Source organism: Lepidochelys olivacea (assembly GCF_965140295.1).
Source record: "Lepidochelys olivacea isolate rLepOli2 genome assembly, chromosome: 5".
In the NCBI taxonomy this organism is placed as follows: domain Eukaryota; kingdom Metazoa; phylum Chordata; order Testudines; family Cheloniidae; genus Lepidochelys; species Lepidochelys olivacea.
This window is the reverse complement of record NC_140415.1, coordinates 36,431,550-36,455,045: the sequence shown is the minus strand read 5'-3', so window position 1 is coordinate 36,455,045 and position 23,496 is coordinate 36,431,550.

Genomic DNA, 23,496 nt, shown 5'->3' with positions numbered 1-23,496 from the left:
GGTATCCAGTTTGCAAATTAATTCCAGTTCTGCATCTTCACGTTGGAGTCTGTTTTTGAAGTTTTTTTTCGAAAGTTCTGCAGCCACTGCTTGTCTGCAGCTGCATAACAATGCAGTCCCACCAGTCAGTGCTTGTTTCCCGGGCCCAGAAACGTCACTCAACCGGGTCAAGGTGATGCGTGACTGTCGTCAGCAACTGCGAATTCCTCTGCTCCATGTCTTCCAGAAGGGCTGCTTGCATGGAATCACATTATTCTGTGCAGCAGCTCCTGTTTCGGCTGTGTAAATACTGCAGGATAAGGACGAGGTGTTTGTAATGCTCACAACAGTGTACAGCTGAACGGGGTCCATGCTTATCGTGCTATGGTGTTTGCACGGGTAACGCAGGCTTACAAAAAAAGGTGCGAAAAAGGCTTGGTTTGTTTGCTGTTGATTTCAGGGAGGGAGGGAGGTAAGTGCATCATGGGAGGCTGATGCCATGTTCCCATAATCACCCGCGCCAATATTTTGGTCCCATAAGGCACTGCAAGCCCAACCCAAAATTCCACTCGGCTATGTGCACTGTGGGATAGCTACCCACAGTGCAGTGCTCCGTGCGTCAATGCAAGCCCTGCTAGTGAGGATGCACTCTGACAATACAATGAGTGTAGTGTGGACCCGCAAGATCGACTTGCTTAAATTGGAGACTCGATGTCGATTTACATGAAGTTGACTTAACTTTGTAGTGTGGACATGGTCTCAGTCATTGCCTCCATTCTCTTTTCTTTCACATTGTAGGCACATTTCTTCTTATACCTTTTCTACCCCTTAATCTCAAAGGGCCAAATACAGGCACGTGTTGCACAGATACTTAATAGAATACCTGCAACCTTCAGGGACAGAAGTAACCTGGGCCTGTTCTTCCTCCTCCCCGCAACTCACTATTTTGCCTCCGCATAAAGCACATGGAAGCTTGTAGGATTAGGCCCAGGGGCGGTGCCTCCCCTGGTGCTGCTGCTGCCTCCGGATGCCCCATTGCAGGTTTGGCACGGGAAGATTTTGCTTTATTATGCCCCATTCAGGTTCCGGGGCAGTGGCTGAGGCATTATGTGCTATTCAGCTTCCTGGGTTCCTCAGTAATCTCCCTGGACTGCAGCGAGATTACTGAGGAACCCAGGAAGCTCAATAGCAGATACTGCCTCCTCAGCCGGCCCAGAACTTGCATGGGGCATGTCAAAAGCTCAGGTTCGCCTTCAGGAAGAGATGCTGCGGCTCTTCCTGGGCAGCTTGAGGTCTGGGGAGTGGAGGGGAGGAGAGGCTGCGGCTGGCCCAGGGCTCCTCCAGGCAAGAGGGGGTAGGGGGCTCAGGGATCCTCCAGGCAGGTGTGTGTGTGCAGGGGGGGCCTCAGGGCTTTGGCCAGCCATGGGCTCCACCGGCCGAGGGAGGGGGTGTTCAGGGCTAATCCAGGTAGGGGGCTTACTCCGGCTGTAGGGAGGAAGGTGGTCTCGGGGCTCTGGCTTGGCGGGGGTGGGGGGGTAGGGCAGACAGGGCGGAGCCAGGGGGTAGCCGCCCCAAAACGGGGCTCCACCCGCCACCCATGAATAGCCCCTTTCTTTGCAGCACATTTTGGTCAATGTCATTGCAGTTTTAAATTTAAGATAATTGGTTTTGTTACTGAGAAAGAGTTGTACTTGTGGCACCGTAGAGACCAACAAATTTATTTGAGCATAAGCTTTCGTGGGCTAAAACCCACTTCATCGGATGCATGCAGTGGACAATACAAGAGGAAGATATATATATACACTGAGAACATGAAAACATTGGTGTTGCCTAGACACTCTAAGGAGAGTGATCAATTAAGGTGAGCTATTATCAGCAGGAGAAAAAAACCTTTTGTAGTGATAATCAGGATGGCCCATTTCCAACAGTTGACAAGGTGAGAGTAACAGTGGGGGCGGGGGGGGGGGGAAATAAGCACGGGGAAATAGTTTTACTTTGTGTAATGACCCATCCACTCCCTGTCTTTATTCAAGCCTAATTTAATGGTGTCCAGTTTGCAAATTCATTCCAATTCAGCAGTCTCTCGTTGGAGTCTGGTTTTGAAGTTTTTTTATTGTAATAATGTGACTTTTAGGTCTGTAATTGAGTGACCAGGGAGATTGAAGTGTTCTCTGACTGGTTTTTGAATGTTATAATTCTTGACGTCTGATTTGTGTCCATTTATTCTTTTCCGTAGAGACTGTCCGGTTTGGCCAATGTACATGGCAGAGAGGCATTGCTGGCACATGATGGCATATATCACCATTGCTGCCAGCAATGCCCCTCTGCCCCTCTGCCATGTACATTGGTCAAACCGGACAGTCTCTATGGAAAAGAATAAATGGACACAAATCAGACCTCAAGAATTATAACATTCAAAAACCAGTCATTAAATTAGACTTGAATAAAGACTGGGAGTGGATGGGTCATTACACAAAGTAAAACTATTTCCCCCCCACACCCCACTGCTACTCTGACCTTGTCCGCTGTTGGAAATGGGCCATCCTGATTGTCACTACAAAAGGTTTTTTTCTCCTGCTGATAATAGCTCACCTTAATTGATCACTCTCATTATAGTGTGTATGGCAACACCCATTTTTTCATGTTCTCTGTGTGTATATATATATATATATATCTTCCTACTGTATTTTCCACTGCATGCATCCAGTGTGGTGGGTTTTAGCCCATGAAAGCTTATGCTCAAATAAATTTGTTAGTCTCTAAAGTGCCACAAGTCCTCCTCGTTCTTTTTGCTGATACAGACTAACACGGCTACCACTCTGAAACCTGAGAAAGAGTTGCTTACCAATATGGAGATGAAAAAAGCATCTCCATGTAGGCATTTCCTGATACTTCTCTTTGCCAAAACTAAAGCAGTGGAGCAGGAGTGGCCTTGGTATTAGGACAGGCTGATGCATGTAATGCATATCATTAAAAATAGTTTGCACAAAGAAATGGTTATTTTGCCTAAATCAAGCTGGACTCAGTAGCTAATTAAGTACAGACTTTTTCCATGGTTATATGCAGTTTCTGCATTCCTATAACACAAACTGTTTTAGAGGATAAGTTAAATACAGAATGCATTGAGTTTGGTAGAGAAAGTTTAAAGGTCTGCATTTTCCCACCAAAGCTATTTAATATCAACTACAGAGTGGGTGTGTGTGTGTGTGGAAGGGTTATGACCTCTTTTATTTTTACAACCATTGCCATGATTTCATAATACTGGCAGCAGTCACTCCGAGTGAGGGACTAGACTTTATTACTATAATTATATGCTAGAATGTGGGTTTTAAAACAGAAAACCTTTTCTATAGATAATAAATGCCAATGGCAAAATCATTTTATTCAACAAATGGTCTTTTCGCAGTGTTATGAATATTATATTAACCTCAGTAAAAACTATGCCAAAAATGTCTACTGTTCATGGGGCAAGTTCTGTGTTCTTACAGTATCTTTGTTCTAAGAAATGAATGTACTTAGCAGTTATAATATGTAGAATTATAGACATGTAGGGCTGGAAGGGACCTCAAGAGATCACCTAGTCCAGCCCTCTGCACTGTGGCAGGACCAAGTTAGACCTAGACCATCCCTGACGGGTGTTTGTTCAACCTGTTCTTAAAAACCTCCAATGATGGGGATTGGACAACCTCCTTTGGAAGCATGTTCCAGTGCTAAACTAGCCTTATAGTTAGAAAGTTTTTTCCCCTAATATCTAACCTAAATCTCCCTTGCTGTGGATTAAGCCCATTACTTCTTGTCCTACCTTCAGTGGACACTGAGAACAATTGGTCACCGTCCTCTTTATAGCAGCCCTTAATATATTTAAAGACTGTTATCAGGTCCCCACTCCGGCTTCTTTTCTCAAGACTAAACATGCCCAGTACTTTTAACCTTTTCTCATAGGTCAGGTTTTCTAAACTGTTTATCATTTTTGTTGTTCTCCTCTGGTTCTCTCCAATTTATCCACATCTTTCCTAAAGTGTCGCACTCAGGTTGGACACAGCATCGGAGCTGAGGCCTCACCAGTGCCGAGTGGAGCAGGACAATTACCTCCTGTGAATTATATATGACACTATTGTTAATACACCCCACAGTGATATCAGCCTTTTTTGCAGCTACCTCAGTCTGTTGACTCATATTCAATTTGTGATCCGCTATAACCCCCAGATCCTTTCCAGCAATACCACCATGTACCCAGGTATTTCCCATTTTGTCATTGTGTTTTTGATTTTTCTTTCTTAAGTGTAGTACTTTGCACTTGTCTTTATTGAAGACCAATTCTCCAATTTGTTAAAGTCATTTTGAATTCTAAATCTGTCCTCCAAAGTGCTTGCAACCCCTCCTGGCTTGGTGTCATCTGCAGATTTTATAACCACACTCTCCACTCCATTATCCAACTCATTAATGGCACTTTTCCTTTTCCAAGCATTTAACAGGCATTCATTTATTAAGCTACACGTCACCCCATTGTAGCAGGTAAGTATTAGTCCTGTTTTACACACAAGGAAACTGAGGAAGAGAGGTTGAGATTAAAATTTCAAACATGCCCACTGCATGGGTGGCTTTATTTTTGGGTGCCCAACTTCAGATACTTTGAGCCACTGGAGAGAGGATGAGAGAGACAATGAATCAAACACATGCTTGGTGTTAGTCATGCCACTTACTGCACTAGTGGAAGGCACTCAGATACTGCAGTGCTAATAGGGGCATAAAAACTAGAATGAATAGACCCTTGGACTTGATGTTCAGAGGCCCCGAGTCCCAGCAACTCCCATTGACATTAGACCTGTTGGTGATCACTCTCTCTGAAAATCAGGCCCAGAGTGTCTCAAGTTGGCAACCCAAAATAAGGAGGCATGCATAGTCAGAGGTCACTGGTAGAAATGTTGGCCTAAGTGACTTGTCCCAGGCCACAGATGGATTTGCTGTCAGAGCTGGGCGGATTCTGGAGTTCTTACTTCCCACTCCTGCTCTAAGACCACGTCTCTCTCAAACATAAGCTGTCAAGATAGACCTGTATGTCTCAACAAGATAGATGTTTCAAAAGCTATGAGCTAAGCAGGCACTCTTTACACTTTAGTTAATAGGATTAGATATCTAGTAAAATGAATAAACCCAGCACATAAACATTATCCTTTATATTTTCCTTTTATTTCCTCCCCTCTGTTTTCAGATAACCTGACAGAGGCATTTGGAATGGTGCAGCCATCTCAGCTGACATTTAGGCTACTGCGGTACTAGAGAGCTTACAGTGATGCAGCTGCACCTATGCACGGCAGTAAGCTTGCTACTGTAGCCACTCTGCGCTATAGGAGAGAGCTCTCCCATCGGCCTAACTGCTCCAGCCCCTGCGAGTGGCAGCAGCGCTCTCCTACGGACATAGCTGTGTCCATACCGGCACTTAAATCAGCATAATTTATGTCTCTCCGGGGAATGGCTAATTCACACCCTTGAGCGACATAATTTATGTCGACTTAAGCTGTAAAGCAGCCATAGCCTTGGTCTTTGTTTCAGTTTTTCATAAAAAGGGACAGAGAAGGACGGATAAATACAATAGGGCATCTTACTTAAATTAGTAGATACTGTGAGGTGATGAGTCGTCCATGAACTGGGGCCTGATGTGGGGATGAGTCATTCCTGTGATAGGCTCCAGCCAATCCATAAGCCAGGAGCTGGCCTGCTGACTCACAGGTGAAACAGCAGCTCAGTCTGGTCAGTGTTGCTTTATGGCTTGGAACTCTCCTCTGTGCAGAGGTGCTGGAACTAAGGGTCCTGGGAGTGCTGCTGCATCCCCTGGCTTGAAGTGGTTTCCATTATATACAGGGTTTACAGTTTGGCTCTCAGCACCCCCACTACACAAATTGTTCCAGCACCCCTGCCTCTATGGCTACACTTGGGGGCTTATAGCAGCACAACTGCGTCGGTGTAGCTGCGCCCTGTAAGCTCTCTGTGTAGCCGCTCTAAACTGAAGAGAGAGAGCTCTCCCTTCAATTTAATCATTCCAGCCCCACACGAGAAGCTCTCCCACTGACATAAGCACCAGAGGGGACAGCACTACATCTGCATAAATTATCTTCCTCAGGGGTGTGGCTAATTTACACCCCTGAGCGGCAGAACTTAAATTGTAAAGTAGCCATAGCCTAATATCCTGGGACCAACATGGCTACAACAACACTCTTGCAAATAACAATGAGCCAGACACAATGCTTTTAGCCGTGCAAATATTTACAAATCAGTATATTCTGCCATCTCTAATTAGCACATATTCTGTTTGGTATCAAATCATAGTCTAAAAAAATCCATATTTGTGAATATCAGGCATCAATAAAAATTGCAATTACACAACTTTTTCACAGAAAATTTAATTTTAGAAATAGACAGTTTAAATTTAATACTTATATTCAGGCTTGTCAGAATTTGATTTTTTAAAAAAATTTGACAGATAATATTGATGTTTATTTGTAAACATTTTTATTTGTATCAATTTACATTTTAACAGTTATGAGAAACTATGGGACGGTCAGACAATTATTTAATGACAGCAGCCAAAGTTGAAGTTTAATAACCATTAAAACACAAATTGTGAACATCATGTGTCAAAACATACAAAGTAAATATTCTTAAATCAAACTCTCATAAGTTCCCAATCAGCGTTTTTCTTACTTTGCCTATCTGTACATTTCTATTATCATCTATGGAAATATTTTTTCATTGGTACGTGCGTGTTCAGTGAAATTAGTGTTTACCAATAAAAATCTAATACTTCTATGCCTACATATATTCATATTAGATGGAGTTCCTAAAGGTCAAATGGACTTTGCAAAGGTCATATTGGAATATGAGTATAACCACAGGGAGGAAGAACTAAAGGCTTATCCAAAGCAGCCAGAAGATGACTCTGTAATGCAATACTGATGATAAATGATCAGTAATTCAATTGTGAAGCACCATTGCCTGGGTTTTATCTATCAATAAGTCTTTGGTCAGACTGAAATAAAGTTCAGTCTGGGGTGCCTGTCACTTGTCCTCACTCCCTTGCTAGAAATGCAGATTTCAGAGTAGCAGCCGTGTTAGTCTGTATCCGCAAAAAGAAAAGGAGGACTTGTGGCACCTTAGAGACTAACACATTTATTTGAGCATAAGCTTTAGTGAGCTACAGCTCACTTCATCGGATGCATGCAGTGGAAAATACAGTGGGGAGATTTATATACACAGAGAACATGAAACAATGGGTGTTACCATACAGACTATAACAAGAGTGATCAGGTAAGGTGAGCTATTACCAGCAGGATAGCAGGGGAGGGGGAGAAACCTTTTGTAGTGATAATTAAGGTGGGCCATTTCCAGCAAGAATGTGTGAGGACCGGGGTGGGGGGAGGAATAAACATGAGGAAATAGTTTTACTTTGTGTAATGACCCATCCACTCCCAGTCTTTATTCAAGCCTAATTTAATGGTGTCCAGTTTGCAAATTAATTCCAATTCAGCAGTCTCTCGTTGGAATCTGGTTTTGAAGTTTTTTTGTTGAAGAATTGCCACTTTTAGGTCTGTAATTGAATGACCAGGGAGATTGAAGTGTTCTCCGACTGGTTTTTGAATGTTATAATTCTTGACGTCTGATTTGCGTCCATTTATTCTTTTACATAGAGACTGTCCGGTTTGGCCAATGTACATGGCAGAGGGCATTGCTGGCACATGATGGCATATATCACATTGGTAGACGTGCAGGTGAACAAGCCTCTGATAGTGTGGCTGATGTGATTAGGCCCTATGATGGTGTCCCCTGAATAGATATGTGGACACAGTTGGCAATTGGCTTTGTTGCAAGGATAGGTTTCTGGGTTAGTGGTTTTGTTGTGTGGTGTGTGGTTGCCGGTGAGTATTTGCTTCAGGTTGGGGGGCTGTCTGTAAGCAAGGACTGGCCCGTGAGAGTGATGGGTCATCCTTCAGGATAGGTTGTAGATCCTTGATGATGCGTTGGAGAGGTTTTAGAAATGTAGGTGTGACAATCAGGGTCCAGCCACACTAAGGGGAAAACAGAAGGTTTAAATCCCCAAAATAAACTATTAAATCAATAGCTTGCTCACTATGATATTATACAAATATACTGAGTAAGTTGTTTTATGAAAGCTAACAATGTTCTGAATGTGATCGTCATGATGAGATACGTATACAAACCATTGTTATCAATTTATGCATTTGTGTACATAGAAAACTGTGCTTATAAACTTCAGCGTGGGGAGTAGTCAGGCAGGGAGTGGCACCCCTCCAGCCAATCTTTTACATGAAAGCAGCTTCAAGTACCCATCCATTATCCTGCCCAGGAAAGGACAATGCTGGACCATTAAAGTTAATGCAAAGACATTGAGACAACGGGGAATTTCCCCACTTTGAATATCTATTTGAATCAATCTATAGTGATTGAAGGGGAAAAACCTCTGCAAACCCTTTTCAAATTGAAAGCATTTGAAGGGAAGTCTATCCAGAAACCGAGGGACAGCTTCTAGGCAGGAAGCTGTCTGTGAACACTGGATTCCCCCTTGGCTAGGGAGTATGCTGGGAAACTGTTCAAAGGCAATAGCTAAGTTGTATTAGAAAAGGGAAGTGTAAACCCCGCGTCTGGATATTTATTTTCTGTGTAACATGTAGATGTTTGCTTCTCTCATTATCTCATCCTTGAATCGGTGGTTTTCTATATAGGGTTGCCAACCCTCCAGGATTGTCCTGGCATCTCCAGGAATTTAAGATTAATCTTTAATTAAAGTTTGTCATGTAATGAAACCTCCAGGAATATGTCCTACCAATCTTGGCAACCCTATTAAATAAAATCTTTGTTTATTTTTACCCCAAGCAGATAAAACTTGTGCGCAAACTGTATGGAGTGTAAGTGCCAAAGTAAGCTGGTATCTGGGGGGTGATTTCATGCCTTCAGGGGGGATGAACCAGAGGGGAATGGCCCAAGTATCAAGTGCTTAAGAACTCAGGCAGGAGGGATTTGGGGAAAACTTTGGACTGGAGGGGCTGTTGGAGTCACCTTGCAAGGAGTGACTAGCTTGGTGAGAGCCAGGGTGAGACCCTCTGCTTGTGGGCAGGCTACTGGTGTCAGGGAGTCATAGTCAAATGGCACCCAGGCACCCCGAAGCTACCGGGAAGGCAGTGACAGAATCCTTCCCTAGTCTGCAAAAAGAAAAGGAGTACACCTTAGAGACTAACAAATATTTTCCACTGCATGCATCCAATGAAGTGAGCTGTAGCTCACGAAAAAGCTTATGTTCAAATAAATTTGTTAGTCTCTAAGGTGCCACAAGTCCTCCTGTTCTTTTTGCGGATACAGACTAACACGGCTGCTACTCTGAAACCTTCCCTGGTCTGGGTGATCCTCAAAATGTCACAGCAGGTAGACTGGAGACATTAAAGTAGGATCCTCATGACATGGGACTGACTGCTGCTGCCCCACTGTTTGTATGAGTGATTGCCCCAGGACTGGGAGATAAGGGGGATCTGTAGCTGAGACCTATGTCATGATAATGAAACTGGTATAAAAGAGGGAAAATGGTTTCATACAAAGCTCAGTGCTACTGTTTAAACTAAGAAGAACCCCCATACTCACAGGGCTCACAATTGGCACTGGATCTTTTGTGGCAAGGAAGGCAATGATTTGTGTAAGTGTTTATTCATGCCCTCTGGGAGTTGGGGGATAAAATACTGAAGGTGATGACAGTTTCAAAAGTGGTTGATCACAATTATCTAACGCAGTGTTCAAGGGAAGATGCCAGTGTACCCATTTAAATGCCTAGCAAGGGCTGAACTTACCATTACAGCTTGATTCTTCTCCTTCTTTCCCTTAATCGACATTGTCTTTTCCATGCTTAGTGTTCAGTCTCACAGTACCCAGCAACTGCAGCAGTTCTCTATTTTCCATTCAGAGGGATTCAGAGTGCAAAAGCTATTGATAAGCTATTACCAGCAGGACAGTGGGGTGGGAGGAGGTATTGTTTCATGGTCTCTGTGTGTATATAATGTCTTCTGCAGTTTCCACGGTATGCATCCGATGAAGTGAGCTGTAGCTCACGAAAGCTCATGCTCAAATAAATTGGTTAGTCTCTAAGGTGCCACAAGTACTCCTTTTCTTTTTGCGAATACAGACTAACACGGCTGTTACTCTGAAAAAAGGGTGCAAAAGATCATTCATGTTCTATATGGCCACTTCAGACTTGTGGATTGGAAACACTGACTGATAAATTTCAAAACAAGTTACCTGAGTCCACAGGGACGGAGTGGAACAGGCATAAGAGAATTTGTAATTTTTTTTTTTTTATTTCCAAAAATCCACCCAGTTAGTAAGTCTTGGGGCACATCTACAATATCTGATAAAAACATACAGGAGCCTATTCTCATCCCCGCTTGGTCATATGGGGCCACAAGGGGCCAGATGAGAATTCTCCTGACATAGAAGCAGTGTAGGGCTGACATAAGCAGCCCTGTGGGCCCCCACCATCCTCGCCCCAGTGTAGAGAGTGTCCAAGAGTCATGCCTTAGAGCAAGAGGGGGCATGCTTCGATGCTTTCGGGGCTGCGGCACAACATGGAAGCAGCCACGGACAGGCAAGTTGGGCCCCGATATGTGAGGGGCAAAGAGTGGCTTAAAGCTTTGAACAATCTTTACACCTTGTCCTATCTGAGCTGTGCTTCTCAGGAGGTGCCGCCCCAAATGTGTGACACAATTTTATTACTTTTAGTAAAAAATAGGAAAGATATTCCCCAAATAAAGTGAATACTAACCCACCCATATCATTAGCTTGAGCTGGCCCATTGTCCCCAAATGTTTAGTTTCTCTTATTGCTCTTTTGGTACCAGAAGAACCCAAGTCAAACAACTAGTTTAGAGAGCAAAGCATATTTATTTGGTTCCCGTGATCTGCGACTTAGGATTGCCTTTCTGAGATGACCTTAGCTGCAAAGGCTAAGACCTGGGATGAACTGGCTTGTTGTTATTGCAAGGCGGAATCTCTGAAGTAAATTTTATTGACCATGGGACTAAAGAGAATGTGCCCATGCCGATTGTCTAGGAGATGCAGTAGAGCTGTCTGAAGGAAATCAGTTTGGATTTGCAAAATTTTTGGAGAGAAAAACGGAGATTTTCACAATTGTGTGCAAAGTGTGCATGAAAGCAAAATTCACATGAATCCTCCCACAGCTCCCACGGAGGCAATCATCTCCATAACAGTTCCCGTGTAGGCCAGTGCCTACAAGGGAGGATTGATCCCTAAGGGAACACTCAGGTTGAAATCTACATTGAACAAAAAATGAAATAGCCTTCTCCGTTAGTAATAACACTTCAGAGTATTAAATGCGAAAGAATTTGAAAATCTAACTTAGCCCATTTATGGGATTGCTTTGCTTTTTGTAGGTCAGGTGGTTAGACAAAGAATATAAAGGAAACTAGGGCCTGATGATACAGACTGGAGTGTGGCTTGGACTACATGCCGGCACAAGGGAGTAAGAATTACCTTTGCAAGCTACATTGGATACAGCCACCTAGGAATAAGCAGGCACTATCAGTGATGCCACGCTTGGAGCAGGTGGGTAGGGAGGGGTGGGGAATAAGCAAAGCTTTAGCTTCATCTCCTTCTCGTTGGCTAGCACAACTGAGCCAGTGCAGGGATGCCATGAGGTGCTGCTGGTATGAGCCAACATCAAATTACTACCACCTTGGAGCAAGGAGAAAGAAGGGGAGGAATTGCGACTTACAGTGAGTTTCAGAGTCACAATGCCTTCTGAGGCTGTACGCTCCACACCCCCCTCGTTCAGAGCTGTGTGTGTAGGGTTGCCAGCCGGTGTCTGGTTTTCGACAGGAAAATCGGGTTGAAAAGGGAACCTGGCAGCGTCCTGTCAGATTTACTGACTGGACACTAAAAGTCTGGTTACTGCGGGCTGTGGAGGAAGTGGCAGCTGGTTACCCAGCCCTGACGTGACAGCTCCCACAGCAGCATGCATGCACCAGCTTGGGCAGCAGGCATCCCCTTTGAGTAGTATGGTTTGCAGGGCTGTGTGGTGGAGGACAGAGTGCAGCACATGGCAAGCAGGGTAAGGGGCCCCCAGCGGGCACAGAATGTGCCCCAGGAGGGAAGGAACACGAGCTGCCCTGCTAGCCAGCACTTCCCCAGGCCATGATCTCAGGCAGCTCCAGGGCGGGGAGGGCTCGAGCGGGCAGGAAAGGGGGCTTCCGGGCAGGCACTGCAAAGGGAGGTGGGCGGCTGCCGAGTAGGAGGGCCACGTCCTAGCTCACCAGAAGGACTGCCTGGCTGCTCCAGTGAGGCTGCAGCACTCTTCTGACCTGCTGACAGGCAGCCTGCTGGAGCTGGGGTTTGCAAGTCCCTTGGGGCTGCTCATGCTGGAGTTGAAGGAGGAGAGCAGAAAGCAATGGGAGGGTGAGGGGAGAGGAGTGCGTGGGGGGCAGGTCCTTGAGGGAAAAGGCAGGGCAGGAGCAGGACTTTGGGGGAAGAGGTGGGACAGAGGCTAGGCCGTTGGGGAAGAGGTGGGACAGGGGTAGGGTGAGCAGATGTCCCGATTTTATAGGGACAGTCCCGACTTTTGGGTCTTTTTCTTATATAGGCTCCTATTACCCCCCACCCCAGTCCTGATTTTTCACATTTGCTGTCTGGTCACCCTAGACAGGGGCAGGGCCTCAGGAGAAGGGGTGGAGCAGGGTCAGGGCCTTGGGGGAAGAGGTGGGGCAGGGCGGGTCCACTTTTCAGACATTAGAAAGTTGGTCACCCTAACTTTGCCTAAACTCACAATCTAGTCCAAGGTGTTTAATGAGCACTCAATAGTCTGGTTTATCTGGTAAGAAGGCACAGAAGTGTTCATTACGCTGCATGATCACTCAGCTCACACTTTGGGAAGCATTGGGAGCTAAGCACAGTTAGTAGTATGGTCTCCCTTGTGTCAGTAGTCTCATATCTAGACTTGCAGTCCTGAAAACCCTTGCTAAGATAGTATGGTTTCTCATGGTAGTGAACTTTAAATACAGGCAAAAGCTTATATAAAAACATACAGATTTTTATTCTAAAAATATATTAAGAAAAACAAGACAAAATGATCCTAAACACAGCAGGCTTCAGCTTAAAAATCTCTGAGATATCTTAAGTCACAATAACATGCTCTCAGAAAAAGTGGGGATTCAACTCTTCCAATAAAAAAACTACTTCCTCTGTTGTTGCCAAGGCTGCAGTGTAGAGGCAACCTCTTTCCCAGCATGCTCAGCTGGTCCTTTAAATTTGGGGAAGACCAGCAGTTGCAGTCATAAGGTTGCCATTTTGCATCTGTTAAGTATTTTTGATTCCTGTTATGTTTTCTTTGATTTCCCCCTGTCTGTTATTTCTGAGGAACTGACAAATCATCATATGAAAAACACTTGTGAGTAATTTTTTTCCTAAGCTCTGACCTTGGTCAGCTTCACTTTTGTTTTTAATAAGTTTCACTTTCTGGTTCTCATGCTCTAATTCAAGGATGCAACTTTTGGTTTTCAAACACTACAAGGAAATATTTAAGTGTAAATGCAATCCTTTTCACTGACTATTTCTTTAAAAAAAACCCTCAGAAATAATTCTTACTTATATGCTTTGAAAAACCTTAAACAAAACTGATGGAGAAACCTAATCTACCTGACACTGGCCAATTTTTGTGGTGTTAGTGAGAGACACAGAAAGAGCACTGTTCAGATTTGCAGTTGCGGGTAAATTTGTCAAAATAAAACAGAGCTCATTTTAAAAAAAGGCAGTAGCAGCAGCATGCGTGCAAACAAACCAATGCTCGCTCACGAGCAACAGACAGTATGTAGAAGTGAGGTGTTCTAGTTAGACTTGACACAAGGGCAGGATCAATGTATGTGATTGGTGCCTCTTAAACATGATATATAAATAACCCAAGATTTTGCTCTGCTTGGCACCGTCACTGGGAAAATCCTTTGCCGCCTCGGGATTCCTTTTTTTGCATATTCGACAATGTCTTATTATGTAGGAACACACTTTCCTTTAACATGCCCGTCTTCTACCCCTCAGCCTCCCCCCCCACCCCACGCTTTCCTTGGACAAGCACATTTATTGTGACAATGCCAAGAAAAACCCACTCTCCCTTTGTATTTGAGTCCTACCCACCCAGCTCGTTTTGTGCCAGGTCTTTGATGGAGTGCAGGATCTTTCTCCACACCATATTGTGAGCTATTTATTTTTTTTTGCAGGATTCCCTTTCAAAATGCCAGTGTGATAGCATTTCATGACCTCCTGCACTGTCAGCTCCACCTCTTGTAACCCCTTGTGTTACATACAGATGAAGGGAGATATTGTGGCTTTTTACAAGACAGCTGGTGTTGTGGGGAGGGAATTGTAGAGGTGCCTGACAGCAACATGTTGCTCTGTGGTTGACTGAACCAAAATACCCCCAGGGTAGAGCTGGTTGAAAAGTTCCAATGGTTTTTCCTGGGAAATTTTTGGAAGTTCCTTTGAAAAGCCATTTTTCATTTAAGAAAAGGGTCTCCGTGACAATTTTTCAGCCAGCAATATTGTACGGCTTTGTTGGCTTGTGAAGATTGGAATTGCAGCTTAGCCACTTTGGGCAGGATGCAGTATGTTCTTCTCTTCAACCTTCAACGGGCTCAATTCTGAGGGCCTGGTTCTCCATTGTCTTGTGTAAAAGTGGGGACAAAGCGTTGCCATTCTGCTTTGGTGGCATTGTTTGTACTCCCTTTGCACAGGTGTCAATGTCTACGCCAGCTACAAGAGAATGCAGAATCTGGCTTTGGGGCCCAAATTTGATCCAGTACTGAGCCTTGCATAGGCATTAGGTAAGGAGGCACTGGTGTTTGCCCCTGGCACATGTTAGTAAAGTAATCAACTTTCACTCTGGCTACGACAACTCTTCTGAACACGTTGACAGCTAGAGAAGAGTGAGGACATAGATGTGCCCTAATGACACTCACATTCTGCCATTTCCACCCTTCTTACTCCCTACCCCAGAGGTATTTTCCAGCAGAGCCTTGTGACCGCTTTGCAGACAAGCTGCCTGCTTCACTGGTATAATGGCTGTGACACACCTCTAAAAATCTCAGGGAACAGCTGGGCTTTATGCCTCTCTCCCTCTCAGTGCCATCCACGTTGAGGAGAGAGCAGTAGATGACCCTAGGAGCTGCAGGTGGGGCAGGTTTAAAAGCCTTCTCCCTGTTTGGACCAGTTTTAAACCCTGTTCAAAACCAGTTTGGTAACCCCCAGTGTGAATGGGGCCTTTGTTAGTCATTGATGACTAGGGTGTTTTGAGAACTTGGGAAAATATGCTTGGCAAGTAAACTCACCTAGCTAATAATAAAAATGGTCTTCAAATTTGCCAGGCTTCTTTGCCTGAGGCAGGCACAATTAAAGTCAATGAATTGTTTAATGTGAGGGAGATAAAAAGGGAAGGAAGAAAAAAGCATATTGTTCCTTGATGCTATTTTGTAATTTCTATTGTGTGGATCCTCCTCTGGATTGATGGCGTGTATCCTGCAGTTAGATCAAGAAGTTCAACAGAGAAATGCTCATCTATTGGAGGACTTTATACTACCTTTGCAGAGGCATGATCTATGATCTTTTTCAGCTCTACCTAGGATGATCTAGATATTTGATTTTGGACTTGTTAACAGGCCTGACTTATTTTGTAGGAGCACTCCCAGTTGCATAGAAAGAGTTGTTTCAAGTACAGTGGCACTAGGTACATTCCTCCTCCACAGGAGGCCCAGAACAGAGGAGTGTAGTATACAACTGTTTCTGAGGGGAAAGTAAAAATCCCGAGAGCGTCTTCTCTGCTGCCTCTGCCAATACACTCCTTCAAATTTTTTTTAAAAAAAGACAGGTTTCAGAGTAGCAGCCGTGTTAGTCTGTATTGGCAAAAAGAAAAGGAGTACTTGTGGCACCTTAGAGACTAACCAATTCATTTGCGCATAAGCTTTCATGAGCTACAGCTCACTTCAGGAGCTGTAGCTCATGAAAGCTTATGTTCAAATAAATTGGTTAGTCTCTAAGGTGCCACAAGTACTCCTTTTCTTTTTTTAAAAAAAGAAAAGACACCAAATATTTGTAACAGTCAGGACAAGAAACACCTCTGTTAAGTGAATCTAGATGAGAGTGGGGACTATCACCCTTGCTACCTGCCCGGACCAGGCCCATCTCCGGCTCCCTTCTCTGTTCTATTCACTATCACAAATGTTATGGGGACACTGGTAGCCCTGAATTTTTTTTAAGAGACTCAGGAATCCCCCACAAAGCCACAGTCTCAGTCAAGAGCTAGTCGTATTAAGCTGGTATACTTTCCATAAGCACCACTGATGCTTGTAAGAGTTATGCATGTTAAAGGACCCCTACATATAATAGATTATGCACTTTGTCCTCTTCTCGTCAGGTGGGGCACAGATATCCTGAGCTTGAATTAAATGAATACCTCTTGGGGGACATATCTACACTGCTGCTGGGAGTGAGCATCCCAGCACAGGTAGACAGACTTTGCTCTAAGTCAGGTTGAAGCTAGCGTGGTAAAAATAGTAGTGTGGATGTTGCAGCTCCAGCAGAGACTTGGGCTTTCAAGGAACTGAGCTTGGGAGGATAGTCCAAGTCTCTGCTGGAAATGTAGCATCCACACTGCTATTTTACCTGTGCTGGCTTGAGCTTGTCTTCCCAGGCTGAGATGTGCTCCTGGCTGCAGTGTAGACATACCCTAGTTAGTGCCATCTGTTCCAAATTCTGCTGTTCTTATTAGTCCTGCAACAGATTTTCTAGTGTCACAGAAAGTGTTAGAGGAGGGGGAGAGGTTATTCAACTGTGTATAATGTGGATTTTTGCCTGCTAGGGGGAGAGTCAGAAAGATAAACTATTCTCATGCTTCTGGTGTATACTGGTGGTGTCTACGAAAGTCAGGAAGAAAGTTCTCTTCCCCATGGTATAGGAGTGTACAGTGGTCTAGGATTGTTACGAACTTGGGGAGGAAGGACATTGTTTTCCTCTGGCAACAGTACCAGCCAAAGCCAGACAGATTGGCTGGACCTAATGGATTACTGGACAGTTGTGGTGTTTGGAGCTTTCTCTGTTGATGTGCAGTATAATTTATCATTTCGGTGACCAAGGAAATCAGCAACCTGTTGCCATGGATGGTGCCTAGCTAGAGGAGTGCCAAGATGGATTCCAAGCTCACCATTCAGCGTTGTAGACAGCTTGACCAGCCAGCTATATCAAAGCAGGAAAAGTCTAACACATCAGATTTTTAAGACTCTGGGTGAGTTTGGGGTTCACACTCCCAGTTACTGGCAAGTTTCTTTTTCAGCTTCATGAGCATTTTAATTCTGTTGATCCTTTTGCAGAGCCCATTAGCGAGTATTCCCAGTCCAGCAATCCTTCCTGATATATTCAGAGAATCCATGGTGTGAGCACTGTGCTGTCATGGGAATCTTGCAGCTGGTGCCTCCATACATGAGACATGCTGCAAGTTCCTTAGCTCTTGTTATCACTATAAATAATTCATTCATTGGAGAGGAAGGAAGAGCCAGGCATCTAATGCCACCACTGGGGCTGCTCAATAGCATAACTGTTTTTTCTTTGGTTGGTAGCCAGCATTGACACCATGCTGTTTTTAATTAGCTTTACTTTTGGTGGTTAATACACAGAGGATTGCATTAACAAATGGAGTAGAGAAGTAGCAGGCCTCCTCTAACTCAGGTGTGGCAGTTTAACCTGAAGAACCAGCCAGTTTTCTCTCTGTATGGGTTATGATTGTGTTGGATATAGTTATGGCACTGAAAAGTACTGTCATTCGGTTACCTGTGTACTGCATCTTTTAAATGTAGAACAGTCCCCTGGCCTAGTGCATGAGCAGCTGCCATTTTGGGCTTCACTTCAGGTGCAGAATATTAGAGCAAGTGGGTCTCTGTGTTCTCTCTCTATTTATAGTGACTTCATATTTGTTCTTCCTTTCTCTCTCATTTTTCCCTGGTCTGAAATAAGTTAACCAAGATTGAAAAATGCTTCTTTTGATTTTTGTTGTTAGAAAACAAAATCTGGCATCTGGAGCTGGGTTTCCTTCGGCAACAGGAGGGCTGAGGGGAATTTTCGTGCATAATATTTTTGGGCTGATTATAGAGAGGGGTTGTTGTATATTGTTTTGCCAAGCTGTGGTTATCTTGTCTATGGATTGTATCTTTCTTTGAAGGCAGGGGGAGCTTGGTGTGTTTTATGATGGATTAAAGTGAAACAGATATCAGTTTTTTTTCTTATATTTTTAATGGGCTTTATTATGCTTACTGCCCAGCCCTGTGTGGGAGATAGTGCTGACACGACACCTTTGGAACTCCTGGAGAGCATCCGACTACAGGGAGCAGCGTGCACTCCCCCTGGACCCAGCTGTCAGAGCCACCCCTTCTCCACCCCTTTTAGCTAGACTATAGCAGCTGTGGGCTCTGGTTTTGTGCAACTCCTCTGCTTCCAGAAGTCAGAGACTGCATATGTGGAAGGAGAGGGTCATGGGGCCCTGTCTCTCCCCATCATGCTGTGGGCACCCATTCAAGGCCACGTACAATCTAGCCTTCAGTTGGAGTCTCCAGTCAATCACTGAGTTTTTGTGAAACTTTTTTTTATAAGACTATGCCTTACTCACATATAGAGGACAATTGACTTCAATGGGACTACTCACTGGAGTCAGGGTTTGCAGGATCTGCTTTGATATCCTCCTCTTTCCTTTGTTTCTGTCACACATGTATTACAATTAACTCCCTCTGATGGGGTGCACTCATTCCGCACTGGTCAGGGAAGGGTTAATTCCTCACTGTGGGCTGAAGAGGCCATGTCCCCATGGCCCTACTGGGCATGCCCCAAGTGTAGTGCTACTATAAAAGGGAGGTTTCAGAGTAGCAGCCGTGTTAGTCTGCATTCGCAAAAAGAAAAGGAGTACTTGTGGCACCTTAGACACTAACAAATTTATTGAGCATAAGCTTTCGTGAGCTACAGCTCACTTCATCGATGACCCTGGCTGGCAGGACCCTGGCTGGCCGGAGCCGGCGGACGGAACCCAGACCGGCAGCGGGTTGAGTGGCAGCGGGATGAGCCGCTCAGCCCACTGCTGGTCTGGGGTCCCGGCCGCCAGTCCCGCTCAGCCCGCTGCCGGTCTGGGGTTCTGGCTGCCAGCCCCTTGCCAGCCAGGGTCCTGCCTGCAGGCCTTGCTCAGTCTGCTGCCGGCCTAGATGAACGGAACCCCAGGCCAGCAGCGGGCTGAGCAGGCCGGCGGTGTAAGACCAGCATTTTAATTTAATTTTAAATGAAACTTCTTAAACATTTTGAAAACCTTGTTTACTTTACATATGACAATAGTTTAGTTATATAATATAGAGACTTATAGAGAGAGACCTTCTAAAAACGTTAAAATGTATTACTGGCACGCAAAACCTTAAATTAAAGTGAATAAATGAAGACTCGGCACACCACTTCTGAAAGGTTGCCGACCCCTGGAGCAGGAGATTTGATTCTCCTGTTGGCTGCACCAGTGTAAGTCTGGGGTAACGCCACTGAAGTGCTTCATCCACAACCCTTCTACGCTCAGGAAATCCCCAAACAACTGATTTAATTGTCTTCTCGGTGTGGTTCAAAACAGGCCCATTGGAGGCCAGGATCTTGCCCAACACCTTTGCCAAGAGGCTTAAGAAGGCTACTGTAGTGCATTAAAGCTGTTATCCTGCATGCAGAGCTTGCTTTCCAGGAGCCATTTCATTAAACAAAAGAAGAGCTTTCTCTCTAATCGAAATCTTTTAACATTGTCGCTGTTTGGTGTTAGAAACAGGTCCATGGGCATTATGCACAAAAAGGAAGAGAAGCCTACAGCCCTCAATGTCCTTGGGGCAGCCAACAGCCAGGCTGCCAACTTGCCTCCCACGTTTACTCAAAATATGGCCATGTTGTAACCATCTGACTTGTAATGTTACCTTAATTCCTGATAACTCTGCAGCTGGTTTCTGCACTAGCAACAGTAGATCTGATATTCCTTGACTCCTTGCTTGTTTGGTGTCCCATAGTTTGACAGGCTCTAGTGTCCTGCAGCACAAACAGCAGGAAGCTTGCAAACTTTTTCCAGGACTACTTTGTCTGACCCATCAAAAAAAAAAAAAAAAAATCAGTGTGCTTGAAGCTCTCTTGGTCTGTAAAACACAATAATTACACGGAGAATGAAGAAGGGCAGAGGTTATGGGATTGTTACTTCGTTTCTAAATAGATCAATGTATAGAGTGGACCAAGGCTATTACCTAATGCAAGCACACTCTTGTTCTATGCTGATCTAAGTGTGGATGATTTGATAATACTGTTATAAAGCTGGACAGTACAACAATACTGTTTGACTCTAAATTTACATCAAAAATTCCGTTGGGGACAATCAAAACATAATGAACTCTGCATTTAAGTGTGAGCCTGGCAGCACTGTATTCAGATAGGCCAAGAATCATCACATTAATAAATGAGATGATGCAGCCATGTTTTGTAAACATACTGAAGGCAGATAAGCTCCCATGAAAAGTGGCAAGTCTGTGAAAATTGAAATGTTTAGTATTCTATTACATTCAAGGGTCACTTATAAAAATAAAATAAAATAAATAGATGCTGAGGCTGGAGGATTTCCAAATATGAGGGAACAAGTCACTGACTAGAGAGAGAGGGGAACAGATGGGGCTTGATCATTGGACCTGAGCTTTCACTTTTGGTTATCTGTTTTACAATAAAAAAATTTCAGAAACAGACTCCAATGAGAGACTGCTGAATTGGAATTAATCTGCAAACTGGACACCATTAAATTAGGCTTAAATAAAGACTGGGAGTGGATGGGTCATTACACAAAGTAAAACTATTTCCCCATGCTTATTCCCCCCCCCAGCCCCGCATTGTTACTCTCACCTTGTCAACTGTTGGAAATGGGCCATCCTGATTATCACTACAAAAGGTTTTTTTCTCCTGCTGATAATAGCTCACCTTAATTGATCACTCTCATTATAGTGTGTATGGCAACACCCATTTTTTCATGTTCTCTGTGTATATATATACATCTTCCTACTGTATTTTCCACTGCAAGCATCCGATGAAATGGGTTTTAGCCCATGAAAGCTTATGCTCAAATAAATTTGTTAGTCTCTAAGGTGCCACAAGTACTCCTCGTTCTTTTTGCTGATACAGACTAACACAGCTACCACTCTGAAACATCTCAAATACAGTTACTAGAGGATTCACACACACACATCAGCAGAGCTTGGAGGAGACCCTTAGCCCTTCATCTTAAAAACACAGACTTCTACCACTTGAGCTATTTGGTTAGCAGTTCTTTATCCTCTGTGGGCAAGGCACAACTGGCGTTGTGTGTCTCTTTATGTGTCTCTCTCATACACACACACACACACACACAGTGCGTGACACTGTGATAACCAGTAGGTGGGTATTACACAATTCCAACTTCATCTTCTGCTTACTCCTGTTATGACGTGCATAACAAGCATGACCTATTGCTCTGATCATGTCACCTCTCTCCTTGAATCTAGAGCAGTGAGAATAACTGATTTTTTTTTGACAGGTTTCAGAGTAACAGCCGTGTTAGTCTGTATTCGCAAAAAGAAAAGGAGTACTTGTGGCACCTTAGAGACTAACCAATTTATTTGAGAATGAGCTTTCGTGAGCTACAGCTCACTTCATCGGATGCATACTGTGGAAACTGAAGAAGACATTATATACACAGAGACCATGAAACAATACCTCCTCCCACCCCACTCTCCTGCTGGTAATAGCTTATCTAAAGTGATCATCAAGTTGGGCCATTTCCAGCACAAATCCAGGTTTTCTCACCCTCCGCCCCCCCCCCCCCCACACACACAAACTCACTCTCCTGCTGGTAACAGCTCATCCAAAGTGACCACTCTCTTTAAAATGTGTACGATAATCAAGGTGGGCCATTTCCAGCACAAATCCAGGTTTTCTCACCCTCCCACCCCCCTCCAAAAACCACACACACAAACTCACACTCCTGCTGGTAATAGCTCATCCAAAGTGACCACTCTCCCTACAATGTGCATGATAATCAAGGTGGGCCATTTCCAGCACAAATACAGGTTTTCTCACTCCCCCTCCCCCCCCCCCCACAAACTCACTCTCCTGCTGGCAATAGCTCATCCAAACTGACCACTCTCCTTACAATGTGCATGATAATCAAGGTGGGCCATTTCCAGCATAAATCCAAGTTTAACCAGAACGTCGGGGGTGGGGGGGTAGAAAAAAACAAGGGGAAATAGGCTACCTTGCATAATGACTTAGCCACTCCAAGTCTCTATTTAAGCCTAAATTAATAGTATCCAATTTGCAAATGAATTCCAATTCAGCAGTTTCTCGCTGGAGTCTGGATTTGAAGTTTTTTTGTTGTAAGATAGCGACCTTCATGTCTGTGATTGCGTGACCAGAGAGATTGAAGTGTTCTCCGACTGGTTTATGAATGTTATAATTCTTGACATCTGATTTGTGTCCATTTATTCTTTTACGTAGAGATTGTCCAGTTTGATCAATGTACATGGCAGAGGGGCATTGCTGGCACATGATGGCATATATCACATTGGTGGATGTGCAGGTGAACGAGCCTCTGATAGTGTGGCTGATGTTATTAGGCCCTTTGATGGTGTCCCCTGAATAGATATGTGGGCACAGTTGGCAACGGGCTTTGTTGCAAGGATAGGTTCCTGGGTTAGTGGTTCTGTTGTGTGGCATGTGGTTGTTGGTGAGTATTTGCTTCAGGTTGCGGGGCTGTCTGTAGGCAAGGACTGGCCTGTCTCCCAAGATTTCTGAGAGTGTTGGGTCATCCTTCAGGATAGGTTGTAGATCCTTAATAATGTGTTGGAGCGGTTTTAGTTGGGGGCTGAAGGTGACGGCTAGTGGCGTTCTGTTATTTTCTTTGTTAGGCCTGTCCTGTAGTAGGTGACTTCTGGGAACTCTTCTGGCTCTATCAATCTGTTTCTTCACTTCCGCAGGTGGGTATTGTAGTTGTAAGAATGCTTGATAGAGCTCTTGTAGGTGTTTGTCTCTGTCTGAGGGGTTGGAGCAAATGCGGTTGTATCGCAGAGCTTGGCTGTAGACGATGGATCGTGTGGTGTGGTCAGGGTGAAAGCTGGAGGCATGTAGGTAGGAATAGCGGTCCGTAGGTTTCCGGTATAAGGTGGTGTTTATGTGACCATTGTTTATTAGCACTGTAGTGTCCAGGAAGTGGATCTCTTGTGTGGACTGGACCAGGCTGAGGTTGATGGTGGGATGGAAGTTGTTGAAATCATGGTGGAATTCCTCAAGGGCTTCTTTTCCATGGGTCCAGATGATGAAGATGTCATCAATATAGCGCAAGTAGAGTAGGGGCATTAGGGGACGAGAGCTGAGGAAGCGTTGTTCTAAGTCAGCCATAAAA